We start from the raw sequence: 7500 nt of genomic DNA, 5'->3' as shown, positions 1-7500 counted from the left end.
TGAAATTGAAATTGTTGTTGTATTATGGTCAGTTAAATGCCTTTTTTATGCTGTTTTGCAAGACCCGTGTCACGTGACTTCAAACTTGACAGCTCATTGGCTGCTTCTGAGACGGTATCGATTGTGGCTAGGTCAAGGACGTTGGTATCAAGACTCTCTCTGATAAATATGTATCATTTTTGAAACACTCATAGCAAACGTGTGTTTTAGCAATACACGTAATATCAAGATAATACTTAAATGGGGAAAAATAAACGTTAAAAGTATATCAGGCCTGGCTCTCAGTCTCCGTTCTAATTCATCCCAAAGGTGTTCAATTGGGTTCAGGTCAGGACTCTGTGCAGGCCAGTCAAGTTCCCTGTCATCCATGTCTTTATGGACCTTGCTTTGTGCACTGGTGCACAGTCATGTTGGAAGAGGAAGGGGGCCCCGCTCCAAACTGTTGCCACAAGGTTGGGAGCATGGAATTGTCCAAAATGTTTTGGTATCCTGGAGCATTCAAAGTTCCTTTCACTGGAACTAAGGGGCCAAGCCCAACTCCTGGAAAACAACCCCACATCATAATTCCTACCACTTGGTGGCTGAGTTGCTGTTGTTCCCAAACTATCTGATTAGATAACGCGTTTGACGCGTCGGTTTGCAGAAGAAGAATGTTACAGAGTGTTACAGCTGTCCTAGTTTGTACACATAACTTATAACTGATAACAAAGCACATCATGTCCGGACTGTCCTGAAACATACCTTCTCCGGTTTTTGGTCTGGGTTATTTTTGATATAACACGTACAGAGGAAGAAGACGGCACAGAAAGCATATTTTTTATTAATATATTAACAATAGAATGGCATGTGACTAATCCAAAATGTGTATGTGTGCGACTATGTGTGGAAATTAACTGAGGAGTTTCACCGGGAGTGTTGAGCGAGAGGGCGGAAGTCCAAGAGGAGCAGGGCAGGCGTGAGGTCAAGGGCAAGAGAGAGGTGGCGAAGGTCCGTGTCCAGGCGGGAGGTGGAGATCCGAGAAGCAGCCAGGGAACCAGAGGGAATACGGGGAGACGAGACACACAGCTCGTGACGTGGGGGACGGAGGAATGCTGCTGGATGCCGACAAGGAAAACACGAGACAAATTGACCACGGAGGAGGAGAAAACACACACAGAGAGAAAGAGAGAGTGCATAGAGCGCCACACATGGAGGGTCCGATGGGGTATTCATATGGATATTAAAGTCCCCCATTATAATTATATTGTCGGCGTGCGTCACTAGATCATCGATGAACTCTGAGAATTCACTGATAAAGTCAGAATAGGGCCCAGGGGGGCGGTAGATAACAGCCAGGTAGAGAGGCAGCGGTGCGACAGACCTCATAGTAAGCACCTCAAATGATTTATATTTGTTACTTAGGTTGGGGGTAAGATTAAGGTTTTTATTGTATATTACTACTCAGTGGCCTAGTGGTTAGAGTGTCCGTCCTGAGATCGGTAGGTTGTGAGTTCAAACCCCGGCCGAGTAATACCAAAGACTATAAAAATGGGACACATTACCTCCCTGTTTGGCACTCAGCATCAAGGGTTGGAATTGGGGGTTAAATCACTGAAAATGATTCCCGGGCACAGCCACCGCTGCTGCTCACTGCTCCCCTCACCTCCCAGGGGGTGATCAAGGGTGATGGGTCAAATGCAGAGAATAATTTCGCCATACCTAGTGTGTGTGTGACAATCATTGGTACTTTAACTTTAACTTTAACCCCTTTTAAGGGGACGGGCAATATGTGCATTCGTATAGTTAGGAGGAGATGCCTCATTCAGCGCAAAAAAAAAATCGTCTGGTTTGAGCCAGGTTTCACTGAGACCAATGACGGGCACAGGTTCGGTGGCCACGGATGAAGCGCTGGCTGTCCAGAGTCGGGACCCGGGGTGGACCGCTCGCCTGTGCATCGGTTGGGGAATCTCTGCGCTGCTGACCTGTCTCCGCTCGGGATGGTTCTCCTGCTGGCCCCACTATGGACTGGACTCTCACTATTATGTTAAATCCACTATGGACTGGACTGTCACACTATTATGTTAGATCCACTATGGACTGGACTCTCACTATTATGTTAGATCCACTATGGACTGGACTCTCACTATTATGTTAGATCCACTATGGACTGGACTCTCACACTATTATGTTAGATCCACTATGGACTGGACTCTCACACTATTATGTTAGATCCACTATGGACTGGACTCTCACACTATTATGTTAGATCCACTATGGACTGGACTCTCACTATTATGTTAGATCCACTATGGACTGGACTCTCACTATTATGTTAGATCCACTATGGACTGGACTCTCACACTATTATGTTAGATCCACTCGACGTCCATTGCACCGGTCCTGTGGTCTGACGAGTCCACATTTCAAATTGTTTTTGGAAACTATGGGCGTTGTGTTTATTTGGAGACATTGTGTGTTTGTTTACGTCTGAGCGGGCCCATACAGAACATACGTGACGGGTATGGATTGGGAGATAATGACCTGCATAGACGGTCGATATCTATTTCATGCTTGGATGGCACACCACATAACTGCAACCATTGCGTGTGGTAGTACTGGAGGAGTGGTAGGTGGAGGAAACTGTTCCCCACTTCATTAGTTTTGGCCCAGAACAGCAAAACAACAACATCTGTTGTGTGGTTTGTGTCAGTAACACACTAACACTTCTTCCAACAGGTGGGAGTGGGAAACATGTGAAGTGTGAAATTGAAGCAATGGAAATAAATCGGGGACAGCGCGGTGGTTTAGTGGTTAGTTTGTCAGACCCGAGAGTCTGCATAGTCGTGTTCAAATAACCTGAATGATACATTTTGGTGGGTTTGCCATGTTTGTTGCATTTACCATTGCCCATGTTCTATATGTATGATTATATGTGTGTTTATATGTGTGTTTGTGTGTTTATATGTATGTTTATATGTGTGTTTGTGTGTTTATATGTATGTTTATATGTACATTTATGTGTGTTTATATGTGTGTTTATATGTGTGTTTATATGTATGTTTATATGTACAAACGCATGTTTACATGTATGTTTATATGTATGTTCATATGTGTTTATATGCATGTTTATATGTTTATATGTATGTTCATATGTGTGTTTATATGCATGTTTATATGTTTATATGTGTGTTTATATGTATGTTTATACGTATGTTTATATGTGTGTTTATATGTACGTTTATATGTATGTTTATATGTGTGTTTATATGTATGTTTATACGTATGTTTATATGTGTGTTTATATGTACGTTTATATGTATGTTTATATGTCTGTTCATATGTATGTTTATATGTATGTTCATATGTGTGTTTATATGTGTGTTTATGTGTGTTTATATGTTTATATGTATGTTTATATGTGTGTTTATATGTTTATATGTACGTTTATATGTATGTTCATATGTATGTTCATATGTGTGTTTATATGTATGTTTATATGTATGTTTATATGTATGTTTATATGTGTGTTTATATGTGTTTATATGTATGTTTATATGTATATATGTATGTTCATATGTGTGTTTATATGCATGTTTATATGTTTATATGTATGTTTATATGTGTGTTTATATGTATGTTTATACGTATGTTTATATGTGTGTTTATATGTACGTTTATATGTATGTTTATATGTGTGTTTATATGTATGTTTATACGTATGTTTATATGTGTGTTTATATGTACGTTTATATGTATGTTTATATGTGTGTTCATATGTATGTTTATATGTATGTTCATATGTGTGTTTATATGTGTGTTTATGTGTGTTTATATGTTTATATGTATGTTTATATGTGTGTTTATATGTTTATATGTACGTTTATATGTATGTTCATATGTATGTTCATATGTGTGTTTATATGTATGTTTATATGTATGTTTATATGTATGTTTATATGTGTGTTTATATGTGTTTATATGTATGTTTATATGTATATATGTATGTTCATATGTGTGTTTATATGCATGTTTATATGTTTATATGTATGTTTATATGTGTGTTTATATGTATGTTTTTACGTATGTTTATATGTGTGTTTATATGTACGTTTATATGTATGTTTATATGTGTGTTTATATGTATGTTTATACGTATGTTTATATGTGTGTTTATATGTACGTTTATATGTATGTTTATATGTGTGTTCATATGTATGTTTATATGTATGTTCTTATGTGTGTTTATATGTGTGTTTATGTGTGTTTATATGTTTATATGTATGTTTATATGTGTGTTTATATGTTTATATGTACGTTTATATGTATGTTCATATGTATGTTCATATGTGTGTTTATATGTATGTTTATATGTATGTTTATATGTGTGTTTATATGTGTTTATATGTATGTTTATAAGTATATTTACATGTATGTTCACATGTACGTTTACATGTATGCTTAAATGTATGTTTATATGCATTTTTATATGCATGTTTGTATGTACGTTTATATGCATGTTTATATGTATGTTAATATGTATGTTTATGTATGTTTATATGCACATTTATATGTACGTTTATATGTATGTTTATATGCATGTTTATATGCATGTTTATATGCATGTTTATATGTATGTTTATATGTACGTTTATATGTACGTTTGAATGTACATTTGAATGTATGTTTATATGCACGTTTATATGTACGGTTATATGTAGGTTTATATTTACGTTTATATGTATGTTTATATGCACGTTTATATGCATGTTTATATGCATGTTTATATGTATGTTTATATGTACGTTTATATGTATGTTTGAATGTACATTTGAATGTATGTTTATATGCACGTTTATATGTACGTTTATATGTAGGTTTATATTTACGTTTATATGTATGTTTATATGTATGTTTATATGTACATTTATATGTACGTTTATATATATGTTTTTATGTATGTTTATATGTGTGTTTATATGTGTGTTTATATGTATGTTTATGTGTGTGTTTATATGTATGTTTATATGTACGTTTATGTGTTTATATGTGTATTTATATGTATGTTTATGTGTTTATATGTGTGTTCATATGTGTGTTTATATGTACGTTTATAAGCATTTTTATGTGCGTGTTTATATGTACGTTTATATGTATGTTTATGTATGTTTATATATATGTTTATGTATGTTTATATGTACGTTTATATGCGTGTTTATATGTATTTTTATATGCATGTTTATATGTACGTTTATATGTACGTTTGAATGTATGTTTATATATGTGTTTATATGTATGTTTATATAAATATTTATATATATGTTTATATGTATGTTTATATGTGTGTTTATATGTGTGTGTTTATATGTACGTTTATGTGTTTATTTATATGTATGTTTATGTGTGTTTATAAGTGTGTTTATATGTACGTTTATAAGCATTTTTTTATATGTACGTTTATATGTATGTTTATATGTATGTTTATATGTATGTTTATATGTACGTTTATATGTATGTTTATATGCGTGTTTATATGTATGTTTAAATGCATGTTTATATGTACGTTTGAATGTATGTTTATATATGTGTTTATATGTACGTTTATATAAATGTTTGTATATATGTTTATATGTATGTTTATATGTGTGTTTATAAGTGTGTTTATATGTACGTTTATAAGCATTTTTTTATATGTACGTTTATATGTATGTTTATATGTATGTTTATATGTATGTTTATATGTACGTTTATATGTATGTTTATATGCGTGTTTATATGTATGTTTAAATGCATGTTTATATGTACGTTTGAATGTATGTTTATATATGTGTTTATATGTACGTTTATATAAATGTTTGTATATATGTTTATATGTATGTTTATATGTGTGTTTATAAGTGTGTTTATACGTGTGTTTATATGTACGTTTACATGTGCGTTTATATGTACGTTTATATGTATGCTTGTATGTACTTTTATATGTACGTTTATATGTGTGTTTATACGTGTGTTTATATGTGTGTTTATATGTATGCTTATATATACTTTTATATGTACGTTTATATGTACGTTTATATGTGTGTGTATATGTATTTTTATATGTACGTTTATATGTGTGTGTATATGTGTTTATTTGTGTGTTTATATGTACGTTTATATGTATGTTTATACGTACGTTTATATGTGTGTGTATATGTATTTTTATATGTACGTTTATATGTATGTTTATATGTACGTTTATATGTGTGTGTATATGTGTTTATATGTGTGTTTATATGTACGTTTATATGTATGTTTATGTGTACGTTTATATGTGTGTGTATATGTGTTTAAATGTGTGTTTATATGTACGTTTATATGTATGTTTATATGTACGTTTATATGTGTGTGTATATGTGTTTATATGTGTGTTTATATGTACGTTTATGTGTATGTTTATGTGTACGTTTATATGTATGTTGTTTGCATGTTCTCCCCGTAACTGCGTGGGTTCCCTCCGGGTACTCCGGCTTCTTCTCACCTCTAAAGACATGCACCTGGGGATAGGCCCCTCCCACCTCTAAAGACATGCACCTGGGGATAGGTTGATTGGCAACACTAAATGGTCCCTAGTGTGTGAATGTTGTCTATCTGTGTGGCGCTGTGATGAGGTGGCGACTTGTCCAGGGTGGATGGATGGATGGAGTGTGGCAATGTCACAAGGAAAATGTCTGCTCGACAAAGAAGCGTCCAAAGTCATTTAACTTCCGTCCCACAGTGTTGTGTTTCTTCTTTTTTTTACGAGTGGACGGGGGCCGGTGGGTTCCTGCTTGATGACATACGCTGGGCCAGCACATTAAGGCCAGCGGACGGTGACGGACCCGATAGTCAGTGAGGCTAATAATGGCGAGGGAGGGTAGCGCCTGCCCCTGCACGGACATACTGCCGCCTTTTGACTTTTACATGCCGTCATGAATAACTTTTACGTGACATCATTAATAACATGCAGTAGTCCACCTTTAAAGATGTATACTCCTTTAAAAGTATACGTCACACACCAATGAGAAAAGGCCTGAAAATAATAATAATAATAGATTTTATTTGTAAAAAGCACTTTACATTGAGCAAACAACCTCAAAGTGCTACAGTGTATTAAAAAAACTAAAACTTAAAAATAAAAAAAAATAAAAAATAAAATAGAACAGCCAAATAGCTAAAACTAGTATGCATATATCTAAAAAAAAGCCTTTTTTTAAAAGCATCCACAGTCTGTGGTGCCATCAGGTGGTCAGGGAGAGCGTTCCACAGACTGGGAGCGGAAACAGAAGTCAATGCATTTTGTCTGACTGTGTCACTGCGTGTGTTGGTCTCGACTCCAGGATGCAGAGACCGCAGGTTAAAAAAAAGATATATTTAAAAAAACAAAACTAATGCATTCACGGCAGGGGTCGGCAACCCAACATGTTAAAGGAGCCATATTGGACCAAAAATGTCCCCCCAAAAAACTGTCTGGAGCCGCAAAAATTTAAAATCCTTATATAAGTG

The sequence above is a fragment of the Entelurus aequoreus genome, linkage group LG14 (genome assembly GCF_033978785.1).
Source record: "Entelurus aequoreus isolate RoL-2023_Sb linkage group LG14, RoL_Eaeq_v1.1, whole genome shotgun sequence".
NCBI lineage: Eukaryota > Metazoa > Chordata > Actinopteri > Syngnathiformes > Syngnathidae > Entelurus > Entelurus aequoreus.
The sequence above is the reverse complement of the archived record's forward strand: the minus strand, read 5'-3'. Positions refer to the sequence as shown.